This window comes from Chionomys nivalis, chromosome 3 (assembly GCF_950005125.1).
Source record: "Chionomys nivalis chromosome 3, mChiNiv1.1, whole genome shotgun sequence".
In the NCBI taxonomy this organism is placed as follows: domain Eukaryota; kingdom Metazoa; phylum Chordata; class Mammalia; order Rodentia; family Cricetidae; genus Chionomys; species Chionomys nivalis.
Genome location: NC_080088.1, coordinates 5,049,423 through 5,073,529, shown reverse-complemented (window position 1 = coordinate 5,073,529; position 24,107 = coordinate 5,049,423). Strand labels below are relative to the sequence as shown.

The window sequence follows — 24,107 nt, the reverse complement described above, 5'->3', positions numbered from 1 at the left end:
GTGTGTTTGTTTGCTTGCTTGGTGCCAAAGGATTTCCTCCAAGGCTTCCCAGAACTGGGGAGCTGGGGTCAGCACTCTTTGGTGTGTTGGCCTCAAACCACTTGTGCCCCTCCTCAAACACCCTGAGCAATTTGGGAACGGAACAAAAAGTCAGCTAGGGAAACCATCATTCCCTACCTTCAAATCATTGTTTGTTTGCTTCTTCAAGCAGGGTTTCTCTGCAAGGCCCTGGCTGCCCCTAAACTCCCTCTGTAGACCAAGCTAGCCTCAAACTCGGAGATTCACCTGCCTCTGCCTCCCAAGTGCTGGTATTAAGGTTGTATGCCACCAGTACCACCACAGCTCAAATCATTTCTTAATGTTTTGTGTGTGTGTGTGTGTGTGTGTGTGTGTGTACATAGAGGCCAGAGGTCAACTTTGAGTGTCCTTCTTCAGGAAATGCCCAATTTGTTTTTTGAGACAAGCTCTCTCATTTTATCAGGAACTGGTCGCCATGGTGAGGCTGGCTGGCCAGAGAATCCCAGGGATCCTGCCCGGCTCCCTGCCCAGCGCTGGGATTACAGACACATAATACCACATGTGGGTCTTTCTTACCATAGGTTCTGGAGATCAAGATCCAGCTCCTCGGGGCTTCATAGCAAACACCTTCCTGGTTGAACCATCTCCCCATGCCTGCCAGGGACAGCAGGACTTTACGTTTGATGTGTGGTTCCTTCCCTTTCCTCCTTCCTTGGCCACATGGTACACACAAGTAATGGTTCACTATATCTACAACTGCCTCTGGCCTGTCAAAACTAGGCACCATGGGAGGCCTAGGCCCACAGATTGCTCTCTATGAGGCTCGGGGACAATGGTGGTGGATGCTAGGGTCCAGACTCAAGTTCCCCTGCCTTCAGAAGGAGTATCCCATCCTCTGAGACATCTCCTCCAGCCCTCCCCTTACATCCTATTGGACAAATTTGGCCAAATCCATGGATCTGCCATTCCACCAAGAGTTCTGCCTGGTTATTGGCCAATCAGTGTTTATTTGAAATACAAGTGACAGGGTACAGACCATTGCTCCACAGAACACCTACCCCCATTTTTTAAAACAAGAACTTTGACTCGAAACTCCCTTGTTTAGCTTTCTTCCCGATCATTATCCATAACAACTTGTAACCAACACTCTAAGGCAAACATCCATAATCCATTTTGGGGGGGAATGTAGGCATAGTTTTCCAAGCTACTTCCTGCTGATTTGAGACGCTAATAATCTTATGGGGACCTAAAGAAAATTTAGAATTATGATCAAGTCCTGACTGGAGTATCCTGTGAGGCTTGATCATCTCAGGCAACAAGCAGTCTTTGAATTGTTCTGAATGTAGAACTCAGACATCTGGGCTATTCCTCCTACCAGAGATTTCTCAGGGGGTCTTCCCTGCTCAAGCCTGATTTTTCTTAATGCAGAATGAATTCACAGTCCCCCATTTCCTGTGGAAACAAAAGCAAAATCTCTTCTCCAAAGTGACTTAAATTTTTTTTTAAAATATTTATTTATTGTGTATACAATATTCTTTCTGCGTGTATGCCTACAGGTCAGAAGAGGGCACCAGACCTCATTACAGATGGTTGTGAGCCACCATGTGGTTGCCGGGAATTGAACTCAGGACCTTTGGAAGAGCAGGCAATGCTCTTAACCACTGAGCCATCTCTCCAGCCCCCAAGTGACTTAAATTTTAAGGTCAAAATATTTTCAATATATATACACACATGTATATATATATATATATATTATATTAATCCAGCACATTTATAATCAAATGTCTTTTAGCAGCTTTTGCTCTTTCCTCAATCCATCAAACAATTTAAAGACAACACAATGGCATACAGTATCCAGACTCTCTGTGTATTTTTTTTTTATCTTCGTGTGGCTTTATTTTAATCTCTATTTCTTTTATTTTTATTTTTTGGCTTTTTGAGACAGGGTTTCTCTGTATATCTTTGGCTGTCCTGGAACTCACTCTGTAGACCAGGCTGTCCTTGAACTCATAGAGATCCACCTGCCTCTGCCTCCCAAGCATTGGGATTTAAAGCGTTAGCATCAACTGACATGAAAGTGAAAACCTGGCACCTCCCACTACCTACATGACATGACCTTCTCCTCCCCACCCTCTCTGCATACTGAAACCCCATCTCCCAGAGCCCACCATAAGGGGGCTTCTCCAGACCATCACCCACACGCACTGTCACCAGTACTGTGACCCGTCTCATCCTGATGTCATCATGCAGTGCACTTTCTTGTGACTGTGGGACTGTTGGCTTCTTTGGAGGCCCAGGATGGCAGATGAGATGTGCCTTACCCCTGGGGTTTGGCTGCCATCTGTCTCCGTGCTTGGCACACTTGAGAGTGCTCTACAAACAACTGTGAGTTAAACAGAAGCCTGAAGTCAAGGTCCATGATAGAACATCTCCCCCGAGGGCCACCGTGATCTGCAGCGTCTGCCTGGACAAGTTGCTGGGCTTCCAACAGACAAAATTGATACTCCTGGTGTTTCCGAGAACCTAGCCAGGGCTTCTGCTGAACAAATTACCACAAACTAGGTGATGTAACAGAGTTCTACCCTTCCACTATTCCGAAGCTCAGAAGCCAAGGTGCCAGCAGGTTTTGTTCCTTCTGAAGACCCAGAGGAAGACACTGTCCCATGCCACTCCCCTAGATTCTGGTGTGCACTGGCAACCTGTGGCATCCTTGGCTTGTAGCGGCATCATTCCATTCCCGGCCTACATCTTCACACCGGTGACTCTTCACGCAGCTACCTCAAACTTCCTTCTCTGTTCCCTTGAGGACACCAGCCAACTGATTTAAGTTCCACACCAAATCCACCATGGCCTCAACCTCAGACCCTATGTCCATATAAAGTCACATTCTCAGTGCATCAGCCGCTGTGACAAGACACCCAAATACACAGCTCAGGAGGAAAGATGCCTCTGGGCTCTTGGTTTCAGGGAGTTCGGTTCGTGGTCACTTGGCAGTTTTGTTAGGACTGAGGTGGGTGAGCTGAGCAATTCACCTCAGGGCCGCCAGGAAGCAAAGAGAATGGGAGAAAGGACTGGATGAACCATACCATTCAAGGGCTCCTGAAGGACCTTCTCCTAGCAAAGCTCCATTTCCTGATGCTTCCCCCACTTTCAATTGCCCACCAGGTTGTTAAGCCATTGTGGATTAACCCATGGATGACATCTAAGGTTTCTTTATCCAATCATTTCCTAATGGCCTCAGCTAGAAATGTTGCTGTATCAAGGAGCAAGCATCAGAGGGACACTTTGGACCCAAGTCCCAGTCCTCAGATACAGAGAGTGACAGACTTTGCCATGCTTGCTGGTATAGAGATAATTCCACACCCACTGTCATCCTATTAGATATTTAAGCCAGGCCATTGATTTCATAGAAAACACCCACCGCTGGAATGTCCCTTTCCTGGTTCTTACTTTAAATGACCCTTGGCTCTGCATTGTGCATTATCCAAGGCTGAACGGTTTTTAAGTTTGTCTTTATTTCATTTCTTAAAATACCAGCAGTGAGTCAGTCACCAGAATTCAGGTCCCATTCTCAAAACCACCTCTGTGCTACACGGGGCATTTATTCTGGCTTCCACTACTGGCTCGCAGCCTAGCAGTCCCCAGAGGCTCCATCTCAATGGCACACACAGCTTCCAGCCCGCCCTTCATTTCCAGTGCCTCAACCTCCTCGTAAAGTGGCAGTTGCCACCAGGCCTGATAATCTGCATTCAAACCTGAGAACCCAGGTGGTAGCAGGACAGAACCAGTTCCTGGAAGTTGCCCTCTGACCTCCAAAAGCAACCCCATACACACAAAGTTCTCCCACACAGACTAAAGTCCCTTGGAAGAAACAAGTGGGAGACCTCTGTGTGTTCTGAGCCCTGCTTAAGAACCAGATCAGTCACAAGGAGACCAGACACCCTGTGGCTGTGGTGTCACATGGTACCATGATCTAAATGTGTCCCCCCGTAGGGAAACATGTTCCTCAAAGTTCTCCAGCAAGTTGCACGGAGCATTTGATGAATGGGCTGATGCATTCATTTTTCTTCCTTGAGGAACGGGGGCTGCAGGCTTCTAGGCTGGCAAAGCACCCCTCTGGAAGCCAACTCCTCCGAGACCCAACTCCACCAGGAACCAAGTTCAAGCTGCGTGCGGCTCTTACGTTATGTCTATTTTAAAAGTTGACTTTGGCAGGGACATTGACCACTCACACAATATATCTACTCCACAGAAAGATAAGGAGGAAGGGGGAAGTCAAACACTGGGCTTTTCTTTAAATTCTCACTTGGAAGCAAATACCTTGGCTTCCAAGGAGGAATATGAAACCTGCCTCCCTCTTGATGATCTCATTGGAACATGCTATAAGGAAAAGACTGAAACTATAAATGATTTGTTTTTAAAGACTCTATGTGCACACATGCCTCCGGCTGGGCTGAAGAGCTGTAGAGAGTTTGAGTCTCCGGGTCAGGTTCTCTGTACCGCGTTGTTTTTCCAGAAGCGTGGGCCTGTGTCCAAACAATGAAGTAAATCGGATAATCTCCTAGAGCCGCTGTGAAGACATACCCCGGGCTGTCGGGGGCTGCACCTCACACAGAGAAGCTGAAACAACTAAATCATCCAGAATGCATCAGATCTGCTGCCGGACACTTAAGTAATCAAGAACAGGCTGGAAAGATGGTTCAGCAGGGAGGGGGATTGCCATCAGGGCTGCTGATCTGAGTTCAGCTCCTGTACCCAGAATCCACATGGCAGAGGGAAGAACCAATTCCTGCGAGTTGTCCTCTGGCACACACACACACACACACACACACACACCGTGTAGCTGTGCACACACACAGCCTTTTCATCGCATGCCTTTGAACAAAACAGCAAAAGCTTTACAAAAATTTGTGAAGAAAACCTGATATTGGGATTCAACTGTAAATATTCGTGAGTCTTGGCCTTTGACAGCCAAGCCATCTTTCCAGCCCCAGCTGGGGTTGGAATAAATTTTTAAAGGAGTAATATGAAGTTTTCCATGATGAAAAGTCAAGTAATCGGGCCACCAAGCAAGAAAGAAAGAAGGAAAGAACAAAGAAAAGCCATAGGTGCAATGGAGCCATTTTTAGAGAGAGAGAAAAAAAAGTGGAAAAAGAAAACTCAGAGGGAGAAGGTCTGAACTAAGCATGAAGTGGCTCAGATTTGAAAGGGGATGCTCTGGCTGTGTTTTCTCAGTCAGATGTTTGGAAATGCCCTGCATTTTTCTAATTATTCCTGGTGTTAACAGCAAAAAGGGGTTCAGATGCTACAAAAAAAAAAAGGACAAACTTCAGCCCTTTCTTCTACATATTCTTAATTCCATCTGCTCCTTCCAGCTGCACTAGGATTCTAGGCTGTGAAGTAAGATGTTTGCTGGGCTGCCCCTGGAATTACTTTTGCAAAACTTATTGAGAACTACGAGCCTGGGAACACACTCCAAACAGGAAGTTGGGACAAAGGAGGTGGGGTTGGGCTTAGCATATTTTCAGTTTGTTTCTTTCACAACCTATGTGAGGGCCCAGACACCCATGAACTCCAGGAGAAATCTCCATGTAGCTGCACTCCAAGGAGCTTGGCCAGGTCAGGGCCAGGCCCACAGCTTGTGGTGAGCTGGTCCCTGGAGGGAAAGGTGGTGACAGCTGGGGCTGGTGACATGGTGTGGACGGTGGGAGGACATGCTCTGGGGTTGCTGAGATGCAAACTAAGAGCAGGCTGAGAGGGCCGATGCCAGCTCCTACCCTGGGTCCCTGCTCCAGGCATCCATTTGCCTCTGTCCCCTCAGCGCCGGGTCACACAAGCAGTCACATCCCCCTTCTACATGAGTGCTGGGCCCAAGCCAGGTCCTCATGATCACATAGGAAGTATTTTACTCACGAGCCTCTCCCCAGCCTGGAAGTGGTTTCTCTGTAATAGAATTTTGTTTTTCTTTCTTTACATGAAGCTTTCTTCGATTCTGATGTTTCCATGGAGGTCATGTGACAGGAGGGAGACCTGGCCACCAAAGCCAACCTCGTGGCTCAGGATAAACCCATAACCCAAGACATTCTCAAGATTTCCAGAGAATGGTCTACTCTTGATCTTCACCTTAACCCAAAAGGGCCAAAGTCCTTCCCTCACCCAGAACCCACACTGGCAAGCTCTCTCTTCCACCGCCACAAGCAATTCCTGCAATTTCTTAGAAAGAAATATCACATTGAACATGAGGAGAGAATTATAGCAAGGCTGCAAAGACAAGACTTGAAAATGTTGAATCGTGAATTCAGGAGTATTCACCCAAATAGGATGCTATGGGCATCGCAGAAATGAACGGCTCTGAGGGCATGAATTTGGGAAACAGGCTTTAAAGGGCCAAGCCAGTTTCTTTATTAATGTCAAAATGAAGTATAATAAGATAAAGCAACAACTTTCTTATCAAAGTTGGATGCAGCAACCCAACAGGAAGAAAAGATTCCCAAGAGCTGGCACGAGAGTCAGAGACGCATTGGATCTCAGAGTCGGCAGTTCCGTAAACACGCCGCACTGGTAGCTGTGACAGATACACAGGGGACCTGGGGCACACCCTCTATTTGCTGCCTCAGTCTCCCTGAGCTCTGAGGGGTGAGAGTTGATGGAGACTTTCATGTAGACTCTCCCTCCACACGTCTGACTGGGGGGTCTCTACATCTGCTGCCAAAGGAAGCCTCTCTGATGACTGGATAAGGTGCTGATCTGTAAGTATAGACGAGTATCATTAGGACTCATTTGATTGGTTTTTTTTGTTTTGTTTTGTTTTCTTGCTTTTTGTTTTTTGCTGTTTTGGCCAGTTGGGTTTGGTTTTTACCCTAGGCCTTTGGGCTATCTTATCTCTGACTTTTGGTTACCCAAGCAGCGCTGGGTATGAATCATGACTCCTAAGTTTGGGAAACAGGGTTTAAGGGGTTAAACCAGTTTCTATAATGTCCTAACTTCTCAGAGCTGTAACCAAATACTATGATAGAGAGGGAGCTGGGTATTGTGGCTCATGCCTGTCACCCCAGAACTTTGGAGGTTGAGACAGAAGATTCACTGCATCTCAAACACACTCACACACACTTATACAGAAGCATACACACAAGTATGCATACACATGGACACACATGGATACAGGTGTCCATACACAAGAGACATTCACAGGGGTATAGTTTAAGAAATGCATGTTCACAGGATCTGCTAGTGTAGGGATTGGAGGAGACATTCTTTACATAGGAACTAGCTACAGTGGATGGATGCTATAGAAGCAGACCTGAAAATGGTGTGTGTGACATGTATCAGAGCTCAGAACACCCCCAGATGGGCCTCTCCTTGGGAAAGAGAGGGGTATGAGAAAAGTGTGTTTGCCTGGGAAAACGGACTCCAGCGTAAGAAGGGATTCCCAAGCTGTGTTTGAAGAGCACCAGATGGCTGCTGGGAAGGTGTTCTGGGGAGGAGTGAGAGAAGGGGGCAGGACAGTGAAGGAGTGCTCCACCCCCGTGGGATGTGTGGGAACCAGGAACTTAATTTCTAGGCAAAGGTTCAGAAGCAAGTACTTGAGGGACATAACCAAGTCAGGCTCTAATCATTAAAGCACTGTGCCCTGTCCACAAGGAGGAAGGGGTCCCAACAAGCAGGGCTGAGAAACAGGCACATGATAGAGCTGCCATAATGTGGACACTTCCCTGCCTGTCTGTGGAACTTGGCTACAGCCATTCATAGTTTCCTTGGCCCCAATGGCCAAGATAAAAGAGAACCAAAAAGACAAAAGAAACCCACTTGGGTATCTCAAACTTGGTCATACTGACAGTTGGAGGTGAGAATTCAGCTAAAATGTTAGAATTACTCACTTTTCCAGCGTTAGCATAACTCCTCTTGCTGGGATGAAATATGACATCCTCTGGTTTAAAGGGGAAAAAGCCTGACCTGTCATAAAAGATGAAGTAATATGCCCGGTAACCTCGGTGGTTTGTTGAATTGCCTTCCTATCTATCAGAGGGCAAGCTTCCAATGTCGCTCCTTCCCACAGAATTTTCTCCATTCCCTCCTTCTGACTGACCCTTTAATAAGAAAATTAATCAGGTAACATGAGTCAATTAATCAGAATACATAGCGGTTTTCATAAACCCAACTGCCAATGCATTAATTTATGGTGTGTGTTTCAAAAATTGGAAGAATGGCTAAAACCTAAGTATAGACTGTTTCATGATATATGGTGTTCGTAAGTAAAGTGCTGAATGATTCATTCAGCTGGGAGGTGAGAATTAAGGGCCTGCTAGGAGCCGGTCAGGATTCTAGACATGGGCGGTCACAGACAAGGGCATGCCTCCACCATTTGTTGATGAAGGACTCGTGGACAAACTGGGCAATGCACGAGACAGGAGCCACATGCCAACACAGGTGTAGGGAACCAATGCCCTGAATGAGTGGAGCCCTGAGTTAAGGTGTGTTGTTGACGTGGGGACAAGCCATGAGGAGAAGCAAGGCCTCAGACCCATGGAAAATTGGCAAAGCCTTTCTTTATTTGGGTCAAGGTCAGATTGGCAAAGCTTTCTTCCTTGGGTCCAGGTACAAGCATTCACGGATGATTGATCAGTCTGGACAAAATCCTACAGCTGTGGCTTCCTCTTCCCTGACATCTACAGCCTGAGACAGCTTGCCCACAGAGACCACCAACCTACATTAGCTGCCCTCCCCTGTGCTATACATAGTAAATTCTCCAACGTACCTGGATGCCGCTTTAGCCTTTGCGGCTGGATCACCTGACCCCAGCTATTCTGTGTGTGTGTGTGTGTGTGTGTGTGTGTGTGTGTGTCTGTCCTTTCTTCACTCTCTCATTGCCCTAATGAGGGTTCCAGGACCAAGCCTCATGGAACATGGCACCTGGGTTTCAGTCAGAAGCCGTGCAGCTGAGGAGTGAGCACTCCTGCCCACTGAGGAACAAGCAGAAACAGAATGAGATCTGCCCAGCAGACTGGGAAGTGCGGAATCCCAGAGTTCCTGATGGTGCAGAGCTAGGCAGGAGGCAGGCTGTAGTCACGTGGTGAAATGATCACTGGACTTGTTCATTTTCCATCATGAAGACAAAATGCCCGAAGCTAAGCACTGCATAACGAAGACAGGTTTACTTAGCGCGGTTTCCAAGGCTGTAAGTTCTAACCACAGGCACTTGCTGGAGAGGGCAGCGTGGCTCAGGTACACAAAACAGGAAGATACCAGTCAGGAAGCCAGAGATAAGGGAGGGGCCACATGTGTCCCTTTATAAAAACCATCTTGCATAAACCAATCAGGGTCCATAAGAGCTATATTTATCCCTTTAGAATGCAGTATTCAATAGTCCATTATGCACCGAGCTCAACCTCATAAAGGTGCCCATCAATTTCCCAACAAATCCACACTCAGGATCAGGAATCCAACACCTGGATCCTTGAGGAACAGACTACACCCAGACCAAACCCATCTGTCTTTGTAGTCTATCAATAGCAGAGAGGCAGAGAGCACAGTAGCCGGTGTCTACTAGGTTCAGTCGTCTGTGGAGCTAGATGGCTGCCCTTGAGATTCCCTAGAGTTGCTGGCATGGAGTCTCCAATGAAGGCTGAAAACGCTGGATTCTGGTGTTAGTGGAGGACCACAGCCACATGCAGACATACTCCAGGTTCTCAGAAAGAAGGGAAGGCAGACACAATCATGTTGAATTCCCTCTCCCTGTCTGGGCTTTCCATTCCAAGGTACTGCCTGCCCTCCACACTGAAAGTGGGTCCCTTCCCATCATTCTTTTCTGGAAATACCCTTAGAGATATTCACAGAAGTGTATCTCCCAGGTGATTCAAAGTCCAGTCAAGCTGATGATCAATATCAGCCACCACAGGGAGGGCCTGGGGTGAGGCAATGACCCCTGGGAAAGGTAACATAAGTAGAGGAAGGGTCCCTTTAATAGCATGAGTCAGCAAGGGTTTTCTCATGAGCAGAGCTGAAATGCAAAGAGCAGGGTGGGAACTGTACGGAAGACAACACTACCAAGCCCAGCTCAGAAAGGAAAAGGAGATCCGAGTGTCAGGGAGTGGTTGAGAGCTCTGTTCAAACAGGAAGATGTGCCAGGGCCATTCTTCATCCACAGTGCGGATTCTCTACAGGCTGCCTCAAACCAGGCCAGGAACCAAGGAAATTAATATGAGTTGGTGTAAGGCATTTGGAAGCCATTCCCACATTGTGATGGAAAACAAGAGTAGTCATGCAATTGAGTTCCCAGAAGGGTCAGGTAGAGGAGGAAGAGGCTAGCAGGGAGAGAAGGAACAGTCCATGGGCATCATGGAGAGGCTAAGGCTATTCAAGAGAAAGCAGTTTGGGCACTGAAATCACTAGAATTAAAAAAAAAAAAAACTCAGTAAGACATCTGTGGGGACCTACGTGGGAAAGTGGCTTCCTAGTTGGGGAAGTCTTAGCCCCGGGGACCCAGGAGCCATCACCAGTGAGCTACTTGGCCCTTCAGGGAGCTTCTAGGAGCTTGAGACCTTCATAGTCCCCTCCAACTCTCAGCTGGAAGGAAAGATGGTTGAAGCAGATTGCTCAGGAAAACTCTTTTTTATTTTATTAATTAATTTATTTAATTATTAAAGATTTCTGCCTCTTCCCCGCCACCACCTCCCATTCCCTCCCCCTCCCCCAATCAAGTCTTCCTTCCTCCTCAGCCCAAAGAGCAAGCAGGTTTCTCTGCCCTGTAGGAGGTCCAAGGACCACCTACCTCCATCCAGGTCTATTAAGGTGAGCATCCAAACTACCTGGGGTCCCACAAAGCCATTACGTGCAATAGGATCAAGAACCCATTGCCATTGTTCTTCAGTTCTCAGTAGTCCTCATTGTCCATTATGTTCAGCGAGACCGGTTTTGTCCCATGCTTTTTCAGACCCCGGCCAGCTGGCCTTGGTGAGTTCCCAATAGAACATCCCCTTTGCCTCAGTGTGTGGGTGCACCCCTCGTGGTCCTGAGTTCCTTGCTCGTGCTCACTCTCCTTCTGCTCCTCCTTTGGATCGTGAGACTTCAGTCCAGTGCTCCAATGTTGGTCTCTGTCTCTGTCTTCTTTCATCGCCTGATGAAGGTTAGTATTCCGGGGGATGCTTATATGTTTTTCTTTGGGTTCACCTTCTTATTTAGCTTCTCTAGAATCACGAATTATAGTCTCAATGTCCTTTATTTATGGCTAGAAACCAAATATGAGTGAGTACATCCCATGTTCCTCTTTTTGGGTCTGGCTTACCTCACTCAGGATAGTGTTTTCTATTTCCGTCCATTTGTATGCAAAATTCAAGAAGTCATTGTTTTTTACTGCTGAGTAGTACTCTAATATGTATATATTCCATACTTTCTTCATCCATTCTTCCATTGAAGGACATCTAGGTTGTTTCCAGGTTCTGGCTATTACAAACAATGCTGCTATGAACATAGTTGAGCATATACTTTTGTTGTATGTTTGGGCATCTCTTGGGTATATTCCCAATAGTGGTATTGCTGGGTCGAGAGGTAGGTTGAACCCGACTTTCCTGAGAAACCGCCACACTGCTTTCCGAAGTGGTTGCACAAGTTTGCATTCCCACCAGCAATGGATGAGAGTGCCCCTTTCTCCACAACCTCTCCAGCAGAGGCTATCATTGGTGTTTTTGATTTTAGCCATTCTGACCGGTGTAAGATGGTATCTTAATGTTGTCTTGATTTGCATTTCCCTGATTGCTAAGGAAGTTGAGCACGATCTTAAGTGTCTTTTGGCCATTTGAACTTCTTCTGTTGAAAAGTCTCTGTTCAGCTCAGTGCCCCATTTTATAATTGGATTGATTAACCTTTTACGGTCTAATTTCTTGAGTTCTTTGTATATTTTGGATATCAGACCTTTGTCAGTTGCGGGGTTGGTGAAGATCTTCTCCCAGTCAGTGGGTTGCCTTTCTGTCTTAGTGACAGTGTCCTTTGCTTTACAGAAGCTTCTCAGTCTCAGGAGGTCCCATTTATTCAATGATGTCCTTAGTGTTTGTGCTGCTGGGGTTATACGTAGGAAGTGTTCTCCTGTGCCCAGGAAAACTCTTCATTGGTGGGCTCAATACAGAGACAAATGTGAAGCCCTTGAAGCAGTATTTGGCAAGTATGGATGAATAGTGGAAATACTTTTGATGAAAGACTGTGAAACCAACAAATCAAAAGGATTTGCTTTTGTCACCTTCGAAAGCCCAGCAGATGCTAAAGATGCAGCTAGAGATATGAATGGAAAGTCCTTGGATGGAAAAGCCATCAAGGTGGAGCAAGCTACCAAACCAGCATTTGAAAGTGGCAGGCGTGGACCACCTCCACCTCCAAGAAGCAAAGGCCCTCCCAGAGGCCTTCGAGGAGGAAGTGGAGAAACTAGGAGACGCCCTTCTCGTGGAGGATACATGGATGATGGTGGCTATTCCATGAACTTTAACATGAGTTCTTCCAGGGAACCACTTCCAGTAAAAAGAGGGCCACCACCTCGAAGCAGGGGACCCCCTCGACGCCTTCATGACCAGTTGGAAGCAGCAGTGGAATGGGAGGAAGAGCCCAGTATCACATGGAAGAGATTCCTATGGAGGCCTTCCACGAAGGGAACCCCTGCTGTCTCCCAGAGATATTTATTTGTCCCCAAGAGATAATAGATATTCCACAAAAGACAGCTAGCTACTCAAGCAGAGATTACCCAAACTCCTGTGACACCAGAGATTATGCACCATCCCCAAGAGATTACACTTACTGTGATTATAGTCATTCCAGTTCACGTGACGACTACCCATCAAGAGGCTATGGTGACAGAGATGGATATGGTCGGGATCGTGAAATTCAGATCATCCGAGCCGAGGGTACTACAGAGATTCATATGAGAGTCACGGCAATTCACGCAGTGCACCCCCTACACGAGGGCTGCCGCCATTTTACAGAGGAAGCAGTCGCTATGATGATTACAGCAGCTCACGTGATGGCTATGGTGGAAGTCGAGAGAGTTACTCAAGCAGCAGAAGTGATCTCTACTCAAGTGGTCCTGATCATGTTGGCAGACAAAAACGGGGCTCCCCTTTCTATGAAAATGGAGTACCCTCCTCAGCATGATTCCTACAGCAGTTCAAGCCATGGAGCACCAAGAAGAGGTGGCCACTGAGGAAGTGGAGCTGATAGAGGGGGAGACAGAAGTAGATATTAGGAACAAACAAGACTTCAGATCAAATTCTCCAAAACAAACAAACAAACAAAAGATGGAAAGTCTTCTGTCAGAACTACCAAGGACTACTAAGAAGAGTTGTGTTACCTTTTTAAATTTTTCTGTTTTAGGTTCCCTTTCATCATTTCTGTGTTCTTGTGAGGATAAAAGTAAAACACAATTAATTTTGTTATCATAACTTGCTTTCAACAAGCAAATGTTAAATGTGTAAGACTTGACTTGTACTAGTATTGTAATTTTCCAAGCAAAAGTATCCCTAAAGGCAAAAAATACCCTCAATAATGTGTAATCAACACCAGTAGATGGAACAGGGAAGAAGCTGGAATGAGTAAATGTTTGCTATTTCAACTCCAATAAACTCATCACATGGCAAGGAGTATCATGTCTTAGTTTGATTTTCTCCTACTAGGACAAAATACCCTGAAAAAGGCAACCCCAAGGGAGAAAGGATCCATCAGCTCACAATTTTAGGTGACAACCCTTCATTGTGGGGAATGTAAACTTTCAGAATCCAAAGCAGCTCCTCACACTCTATCCACAGCTAAGAGCAGAGCACATGAACTGACCCACGCATGCTAATGCTCAGCTCCTTTCTTCATGCTCATACAGTCCAGGATCACCTATGTAGGGAATGATACCACCCATAGTGGGCAAGCACTCCAGAGAACAAAGATAATCCCCGCAGATGCATGCACTGCCCAACCTAATCTAAGCCTTTCCCAGGAGATTCTACATCGCGTTAAGTTGCCAATTAAAATTAATCTATAAGATAAAGAATTACCAAATGATAAAATATAAAAGTCAGTGACTCTTAAACTACCATGTGTATAAATTTCAAGTAGAAATTCATGGCCCACTCTTGAAAGTTTTGACACCATGAGAGAGCCCAGGATTTGCATGTCTAACCAGCATCAAATATTTTCAGGAGCACAGTCAGTCCAAAAATCTGCTCTTGAAAATACTGTGGAAGTGTCTCACCTTAAGTCAAAATAGGGAACAATTTTAGAAAAGTTATTTTAAAATGAAAGTATTTTTCCAGGGCTCCCCTCTACAAGTTTTCTTTCCACTTAAGAAAAAAAAATACAAAAACCACCAAAGGCTTCATGTATGACTGGATTCTTCCCCATGTGATTTGCACCTCATAGCATGCAGGGTCCTCAAAATAAGATCAACAGTTCTTGCAAGCACGAGACTAGTTGGGGCATTTAAGAAAATACGCCTATGATTCCCTGCTTCCACCCCTCCTGCCCTCTGAATCAGATTCCCAGACACAGTGAAAAGAACCCCAAAACCTATCAGGCTCCTTGGCAGATCTGGTGCTTCATCCAGGCATGGAAGCACCTGAAAAGCTCCCCTCTAATCCAGCATCAATTCCTCAATAGACCCGAATCCGATGAACATCTGCTGGAGGAATTTGTGCTGGGGCTGCCAAGAAAAGACCCCATAATCCTCCCCGCCAAAGAGGAAGTTTAAGATTCCTAGATGTCAGCAGAGCCTGAAGTAGAGACTTGTCCAACTGTGAGTTTTCAAAGTAAATATTATGACAATGATGTACGGCTGTAGCTGCCTGGTTAATCGGGCAGCTGAAGCACTCGGGTGGATCAGAGGGCCTCCTAATGTAAGCATGGAGATCTGTAATTGTCACTATCAACTCCAACAGCCCCCCTCGAATCAGTCAGCAAGGATTTGCCACTGTTGTTATGACAACAAGAGGAGCCAAGGAAGACTTAGTCCTCAGCTCCGAAACTGGAAAATTTAGTAAGCCTGTGTTTATGTCTGTGCCAAACAGCAGGCCGTCTGGCTGATGGAGCCTATTAACGGAGATGGTACTCCGAAAGAGTAACAAAGAGCTGGTAGTCACTGTCACTCAAAAGTCTCATAGGCCCCGGGGTAACAGTGACCAAGTCTTGCGAGTGAGCAGGGTTACACCCACTTCTAACCTTTTCCCCTCTCCTGCTGTGGCAGTTTCCACCCAGGTGAGCAATGGCTGAATGTCAGGAAGAGGGTTGCAAGGACCAAAGCTTCAGGGTTTCTTCTTTGGCTTTTTTATTTTACTTATTTTTATGAGTTTATTTTTTATTACCAAAGCAATGGATTTCATAGCGCCATTTTCATGCATACTTTGTATGACAGTTGGCATTGATTTTTACTTTGATAGACTCTAGAATCACCTGGGTGGTGGGCCTTTGGGAGATTATCTTGATGGCATTGGCTGAGGTGGGAAGACCCAACCACTGTGGGTGGCACCATTCCCTTGGCTGAGGTCTGAAACTATACAAATAGAAAAGGGAGCTGAACAGAAGCACGTGTTTGTCCCATTCTGCTTGCTGATGGAGATGTGATGGACCCACCAGATTCAGGCTCCTACCACCCTGATGGGCTATGCCTTGATGCCGTGCATAAGCAATTGTTCGTAGTTTCAAATCCATGATTATTGCTACACTACTCACAAATGTGAAAGAAATAGACTCAGACTAGATGTTGAGCGACAGATGGATAGATACTGGAACCATGGTACATATACTCACTCATAGAGAGAAATAAAATTGACAGGGAAATGATACTGGAAAATGTCATATCACATGAGATAACCACAGGCTCTCCTGCAGATGAAGATTCTAGCTTTTAATTTCTAGGTGTGTATTTACATGGGAGTGAATGTGGTTCAAGGATGGGAAACTAGAAAGGGGACCATGGGAAGGGGGCATTGGGAGTGGGGGTCATAAAACAAGCATGCTACGAAACTGGAAGGGGGAGGCTGCAGGTAGAAGCACATAGGCAGGGAGGTGAAGGGGAAGAATGGGATCAATCCAAGCTAAGAACAAGTAAATGCCATGATGAAACCTGCTACTCTGTGTGCTAATTAAGAAATACCAAGTGTGACAGGGGAGTTTATCTAATTGTCCATTTCATTCAAAACCAGGTCCAGAAGAGAGTCTGAAAGACACTGTAGGAGGCACAGAGGCAGGAACTTCTCACAAAGTGTAGCTCAAGCAGGACAGAAGCCCGCCCGGCAGCTCTCCCTGTCTTCTGTCTCCTCCTTGACTGTGGCTTGTGCTCCTGCTAGACTGCACAGGAATGAGGAGCCTGCTTCTATCTAACCCAGCTCATCCCAGCAACAGGCAGGGATCCATCACTGTCCTAAACCTGCAGCCACCTCAGATTCCAGGAACAGCTGTGCTTCTTAGAGGACAGACTGCCTCTAGATGATTATCTATAAGGGCCAGGCTGTAACTGGGGCATAAATAGTCAATCATCATGAGAGGGTCAAAGGGCAGCTGCCGTGACAGAAGGACAGTCAGGTAAAGGCACAGAAACAGAGGAAGTAACTGCAGCGCACATTCTAAATGTATGTTTTCAAGCAGTGGGGGAGGCAAGGCTGGAATAGAGCAGGGTGTGGCCACCCAGTAGATATCTAGAATATATACATGACACTTGCTGAATCCCCATTCTCTGGGGCTTTTCCTAGTCACTTGGGATTTATCTGCCCCAGCCCTATCTTGCTCCCCTTCAGCCAGGGATTCCAGATACCTCACACCTTCCCATTGCAACCCTCATGGAAATTATAAAATTCTATTATCTAACTGCACCAGTGACCTGGAGGATTTGTGATGGCAGGGCTCATATTGTCTTGTTTGCCACTGTGTCTCAAACACCTAGCAAATCACTGAGCTAGAGTGAGGCCTCCTCAGGCACTGCACAGTGAAAAATGCTTCCTCTGCCTAACCGAATGTCTCCATCATAAAACAGTGAGCAGGGACCCACTGGGAGAAATACCTGAGAAAACTGTGGGGTAGAATAGGCCCTAGAGGCCTCGTGCATCCTCGCAAACCCAGCAAGGCATGTCAGGTCCCCCAGCCTGCACACCTCATCAAGGGCAGCTCTCAGAATGCACACACTCTCATACCACGCACAGAGCTGGTGGTTTTCATGTGGCAGCCCCAGATTCAGTCCCACTGAGGGTCCTGTTTCGCTAAGAAGATGAAAGAAAACTTGGAACCGTCCACTCATCCACTAACAATACTGTGGTCACACGGAATCTGTCCCAGGGTAAGCAGGTGATGGGTCCCTCAAGGACACAGCAGGACAGCTGCATGTGGGAGCTTTCAGTGATTGCATCAGCATGTGGTGCAGAACAATTCTGTGTTCTGATGCCTGAGACCTATGCAAGTGCAAGCCACTCCGCAATCCAGCATGGAGGTGGAAGGTGAGCATGGAAGCTCACCCCTGGCCATGGAGCTGTAGACAGCTGCTGGTTGCTTGGAGAGGGAGTAGTGAGGACTGTGGGACAATGGTCTTGTGCACTGTAAAGATTTTTCCCTTGTATTGGTTTAAAAAAACACTGATTGGCCAGTAGCCAGGAAGGAAGTATGAGGTAGTGACCAGACTAGGAGAATTCTAGGAAGAGGAAAGGCTCTGTCTGCAGTCATCACCCAGGTGCAGAGGAAGCAAGATGAGAATGCCTCATTGATAAAGGTACCAAGCCATGTGGCTAACACAGACAAGAATTAGGGGTTGATGTAAGATGTGAGAGTTAGTTAATAAGAAGCCTATGATAATAGACCAACCAGTTATTTTTTTTAAAAAGAAAAAAAGAGAGAGAACAAACTATATTTCTCCATTTTACATTCCAATCCCAGTTCCCACTCCCTGCCCTCCTCCCATTCCCTCTACCGACCCCCTTTTGCCACCCCCCTCAGAGAGGGTAAGGCACATACATCACTTTGGGGAAGACCCAAGGCCCTCCCTACTATATCTAGACTGAGAAAGGTATCATCCAAAGAAAATAGGTTCCAAAAAAATCCAGTAAAAGCAGTAGGGATAAATCCTGGTGTCACCGCCAATGGCCCTGCAGTCTGCTCCAGCCAAGCAACTGTCACCCACATTCAGAAGGACTAGTTTGGACCTATGTTGTTTTCTTACTGCTCTGGCTGGAGTTGGTGAGCTCCCATTAGCTCAGGTAGACTGCTTCAGTGGGTGAATGCATCATGGTCTTGACCTCTTTGCTCATCATATTCTTACTCCTCCCACTCTTCAACTGGAGTTTGGGAACTCAGCCCAATGCTCCTCCATGGGTCTCTGCCTCTGTTTCCATCAGTTGCTGAGTGAAGGTTCTATGGTGATAGTTAAAATATTCATCAGTCTGACTATAGGGCAAGCCCAGTTTGGGCACCTTCTCATCTATTGCTTAGGGTCTTAGCTAAGGTCATTCTTGTGAATTCCTGGGCATTTCTCTGGTGTCAGATTTCTTGCTAGGCCCATAATGGCTCCCTAAATCAAAATATCTCTTTCATTGCTTTCATCTCTGCCCTTCCTCCATCTCAACTATTGTTGGGACCAATTAAGTACTGGCCTTCAGCTGTTCTTCCCTGCTAGAGCCTTCTAATTGAAGTTACTAAAAGCTATACTTTGCCTAGAGGATCAGAGGATGGGATTTTCACCTGTTGGCCATTGACTTCAGGGTATTTAAGCCTCCATGGTGCTATTAAAGAAGGGCTTTTGTACCAACGATTGGAGGTCCGTGTGTTGGTCTGTCTCTGCGCGTGTTTCCTCAACCTCCAGCCCCTTGCCTGAAGCTCATGAACTGGGTTCTAGTGCATAGAGCGCAGACAAGGGCGCAGTGTGCGGCAAACTATCCCATTCCCTCAAGTTCTCCTCTTCCCTCCCCTTCTTCCCGCCTCTTCCTCTTCTGCCCTTCCTTCTCCTCCCACCCAAAGCTCCCAGTTGTCTCATGCAATCTTGTCTGTTTCCAATTTTCAGGTGGATCTATGTATGTTATTCTTAAGGTTCACCTCATTACTTAGCTTCTCTAGGATCATCAATTATAGGTTCAATATCCTTTGCTTTTAAGCTAGTATCCACTTATTAGTGAGTACATACAATGTTCATCTTTCTGGGTCAAGGTTACCTCACTCAGGATAGTTTTTTTCTAGTTCTATCTATTTGCATGCAAATTTCAAGATGTCTTTTTTTTTTTACCACTGAGTAGTACTCTAATGTGTAAATGTGCCATATTTTCTTCATGCATTCTTTGGTTGTTGGGCATCTATGTTGTTTCCAGGTTCTGGCTCTAACAAACAATGCTTTTATGAACATAATTGAATAAATGTCCTTGTAGTATGATTGAGCATCTTTTGGGTATTTGTCTGAGAGTAATATTGCTGGGTCTTGAGGTACATTGATTCCCAATTTTTGGAGAAACCAACATACTGATTTCCAAAGCAGTTGTACAAGTTTGTATTCCCACCAGCAATGGATGAGTGTTCCCCTTACTGCACATTCTCTCCAGCATAAGCTATCATTGGTGTTTTTGATCTTAGCCATTCTGACTGGTCCATGATGGTCTCTCAGAGTTGTTTTGATTTGTATTTCCCTGATAGTTAAGGATGTTGAACATTTCCTTAAGTGTCTTTGAGAATTCTCTGCGTAGTTCTGTACCCCATTTTTTAATTGGGTTATTTGGAATTTTGATGTCCAATTTCTTGAGTTCTTCATAAATTTTGGAGATCAGTCATCTGTCTGATGTGGAGTTGGTAAAGAGCTTTTCCCATTCAGAAGGCTGCCTTTTTGTCTTATTGACTGTGTCCTTTGTTTTACAGAAGCTTCTCAGTTTCAGGAGGTCCCATTTATTTATTGTTGCTCTCAGTGTCTGTGCTACTGGTATTATATTTAGGAAGTGGTCTCCTATGCCCATGCACAGAAGGCTACTTCCTAGAAAACTAGGATTTCCACATTTCCGAAAAATGGATTATGGATGTTTGTCTTTGTTTAGTGTGTTGGTTACAAGTTGTTGCGGATAATGGTCAGGAAAAAAGGCTAAACAAAGGAGATTAGATTCAGAGTTATTGTTTTAAAATTAAAACAAAAGGGGGCCAAGTACTGTGGAACAATGGTCTTTTACCCTGTAAAGATTGGTCACATGTATTGGTTTAATAAAACATTGATTGGCCAGTAGCTAGGCAGGAAGTATAGGTGGGGCAAACAGAATTGGAGAATTCTAGGAAGAGGAAATACTCAGTCTGCAGTCATTACCCAGAGGAAGCAAGATGAGAATGTCTCCCTGATAAAGGTACTTGTCACGTGGCTAACACAGACAAGAATTATGGGTTAATATAAGATGTGAGAGTTAGTTAATAAGAAAGCCTGAGCTAATAGGCCAACCAGTTTATAATTAATATAGGCCTCTGTGTGTTTCTTTGGGACTGAATGGCTATGGGACCAGGAGAGACAGAAACTTCTGTCAACAAGGGAGAATTTTCTCCAAGGATGTAGCCCCTGGTAAGTCAACCACACATCAATGAAGACCACCTTCTTAGTTAGGGTTACTTTTGCTGCAATGAGACACCATGACCAAAAAACCTATTGGGCGGGATGGAAAAGGGTTCATTTGGCTTACATTTTCACACTGTAGTTCTTCACTGAAGGAAGTCAGGGCAGGAACTGAAGCAGGGCAGGAACCTGGAGACAGAAGCTGATGCAGAGGCCATGCAGGTGAGCTGCTTACTAGCTTGCTCCTCGGGGCTTGCTTGGCCTGCTTTCTTATAGAACACTGGACCACCAGCCCAGGGGTGGCACTGCCCACAATGGACTGGGCCCTCCCACACCTATCACTAATTAGGAAATGTCCTACTGCTGGATCTTATATGGGCATTTTCTCAATTGATATTCCCTCCTTTCAGATGACAATAGCTTGTGTCAAATTGGCTTAAGGCTACCCAGCACAACCACACACCCAATACTATCTACACAACACAAACCAGTCATAATGAGTTTTGTGAAAGGACACGGAGTTGGATGGTGGGAATTGGGATGACTCTGAGACGGGCTGGAGGTGAATACCATCAAAACAGGCTACACAAAACTCTCAAACTAATCAAAACTAAAGTAAATACAGCCCAAGATTAAAGGAGAGGTTAACCTTCCTGGACATATAAGTTTGCCATCAGTGGTTCTCCGGGGTATGGGAAGAGAGCCTGAAGTCGCACACTACAGGCTTCAAATACCCAGAAAGATCGACTGAAGTTCCTAAAGCCAAGCCCTTGAGAACGGCTGGAGGTGCCTCGTGTGGCAAGGAGCCAAGCCGTCTATTCAAAGCCTGGCAGCTTCAGGAGGCTGGAGGGAGAGGAAAGCCATGATTAGAGTAATTTCATCTACGTGTTTCCAGAGATTCATTACATTTATTGCTTCTGACACCTGACAGGAGGAGCAAACATCCTCTGCGCCCCTCACAACACAAGCTGAAAAGCACGACTCCTAATGGCTCGTTTTGTTTTATTATGTCTGACTAGAAGCCAGAGGTAGACAGCAGTTAGAGCTGTCTGAGGACATTAATGTTTGAAAGGAACACAGATGGATCCCCTCTGACTTCCCGCTGGTACCTACACATGCTCTCCACCCGCACCCATTTACATGTGAGCCAAGGGAGCACAGGAGGGAGCCCAGCAGCTCCGGAGTTCCTGATGCAGATGCTGCATCTGAGACATGCATCTAGGTATTTCTGGTTCCTCATAGGTCCTCCAAGGATGTACAAGAATGAACGAAAGTCTACAAGACATTGTCCCCAAATTATGACAGTATGTGCCATGGGACAGGTAAGATAATCCTGGAATGAGACAATGTCCACCAGGAAGAAAAGCCTAAGCTCCAGCTGAGGCATGCATACAAGGTGGGGCCTGTGAGCTGGACGGTAGGCATCTCTTAGGCAGGCGCAAATGGGAATTGGATTCTGGATGCCAGTACTAGAAAGCATTAAAAAAAAAAGGCACAGTGATACAAGAGATGGATATGAAGTCATCTTGAATGCTGCCTGAGGGTCAGACACATGCCATTTTTATAGGACCGAGCAGTGAGGTGATCGGGTCTCCACTGTGTACAGATAAATGTAGAGGTGGCATCAGGTATTGTGGCCATAAAAGCCTTTGACATTGTCTTTCATGGTCTGGCAAGGAACCACTGCTCAGGACAGAGTCAACTATGGTGCAGAGTTCAGAAGCCGTGTTCCAGAACTACAGATATTGACTTTCCAGCCTCGGTGTGTCTCATTTGGCTGGCCTGGAAACCTGACAACCATGTTATCATAGGTAAACGCAATTCTTCATTTCATGCAGATGGCTTAGACAGACACAGCTTAGGTAGAGAACCCCAGGTGACAAGTGGATTTCCCTGCAAATGAGGACTCGCTTGGCATTGCAACGGTTCTTCTACTTTAAGAATAACTGTTGATCTTCTGCAAAGATGAAGGATCCAGGGGTTCAAACCATGGAGACATTTACAGTTCTTCGTATAGCATAAAACCAAAGCTCAGCCCACCAGGGAGAGCTTCACTAGCTACAGACTAGACTGTATGCTTGCTAAAGACAGACTGAAACACACACAGACACACACACACATACACACACACACTATATATATATATATATATATATATATATATCCCAGAGTTAATTTTACTGGAAATTGTTCTTGGTTCTTCAAGGATAAGTCCCTGAGGACAGAACACAAGGAGAGAAATCCTTCTATGAAGTCGCCTAAAGAAATGGTTACACCCCAAGGTCCACCATTCTGTCGCGATTTCAATGCACCTGTCTCCTTTGTCTTACTTTGAAAGCACCACTCCTAAAGCTACATGGAAAGTCTAATGCAAAATACTAACAATTTCATGTAGTTTTGCTTGGTTTAAGGGGCAAGAATGGGGAGAGAAGGGGCCAAGTTCCCAGCTAACTACGCAGAACCCCAGGGCGGATATGCGCCTGTGCAAGAATGAACCAGCATCCCCTCACCTCTGTGCTCTCGGAGTGTTCTTTCTTTCCCTCCGTCACACTATGCATCACTCCTTCTTTCTTCTGCCTGTTTTCAGGATCTTACTCAACATCCCATACTTCATGGTGCCAAGTCCAAATTTTTAACTATCAAAAAGTCTCCTACTGCTTAGTTGAAAAATTACAACTTAAAATATGTAATAAAAGTATACCATAAAACTACAGATGTTAGTGTGAATATGCCCAGTGAGAACATTAATAGCTGTGTAAATAGTTGAGCAGTTTATTTGAATAGAATTTTAAACTTTGAAATGAAAGGAATTCAGAATTCCTTTCCATCTTCCGCTTCCCAAACATTACCATTTGTCACGTACAGATGTGGGAGACTAAACCGTGAACATTGCATCTCCCGAAGAATTCTCCTGCAGAACCACAGTTTCATCATCAAAGTAACAATGTCACCGTTCACACCTCACACAGGCTTCCTTCAAACTTCATCAACTGTTCAATGTTCGATTAAAGAAAAAAATCATCGCAGATCACCGCGTGTCCTGTTTCAACTGGGAACTCACAACTCCCCCACTCAGCTTGGCAAGCACCCTCACCCCAGCACTGGTTTTGACCCACTGAGGCATGTATTGGTACTTCACCTCTTGGGTGACCCGATGACCTTTTATAGCGTACGTGTGTACGTGTGTGTGTGTGTGTGGTATACGTGTGTATACAGCCATTCACTGATGGATACTTGGGAAGCATGCTGCCCTGATAACACCCATCCTTCTATGTATATTTGAGTACTTACTTTCAATTACTACTTTCAAATACCTAGGAGTGAATGGCCTGGACCATGTGGTAATTCTATATTTCTCTATCTAAGGAACCATCAAACTTCCATTATATACTTAATGATGCTACAAAGTTCATCACTCTTTACATGGGAGAGCATAAATGCCATGAACAGGCACCCTGGCCATTCAGCTTCCTGACAGTCATGATCATTTCCTCGAAAGGCAGAGTTATGATTTCTTCAGGTGTTTGGCTCTACTGAAAATCAGTACTGGAATGAGTCATCATAATGGATCCCCAAATTT

General features: G+C 45.7%; 1 pseudogene; it reads left to right on the top strand.

Moving 5' to 3' along the window:
* The window catches only part of LOC130870868 (RNA binding motif protein, X-linked-like-1), a 188,735-nt pseudogene extending 175,537 nt beyond the window's left edge, over nucleotides 1–13,198 (top strand).
* Nucleotides 13,199–24,107: the final 10,909 nt, after the last annotated feature.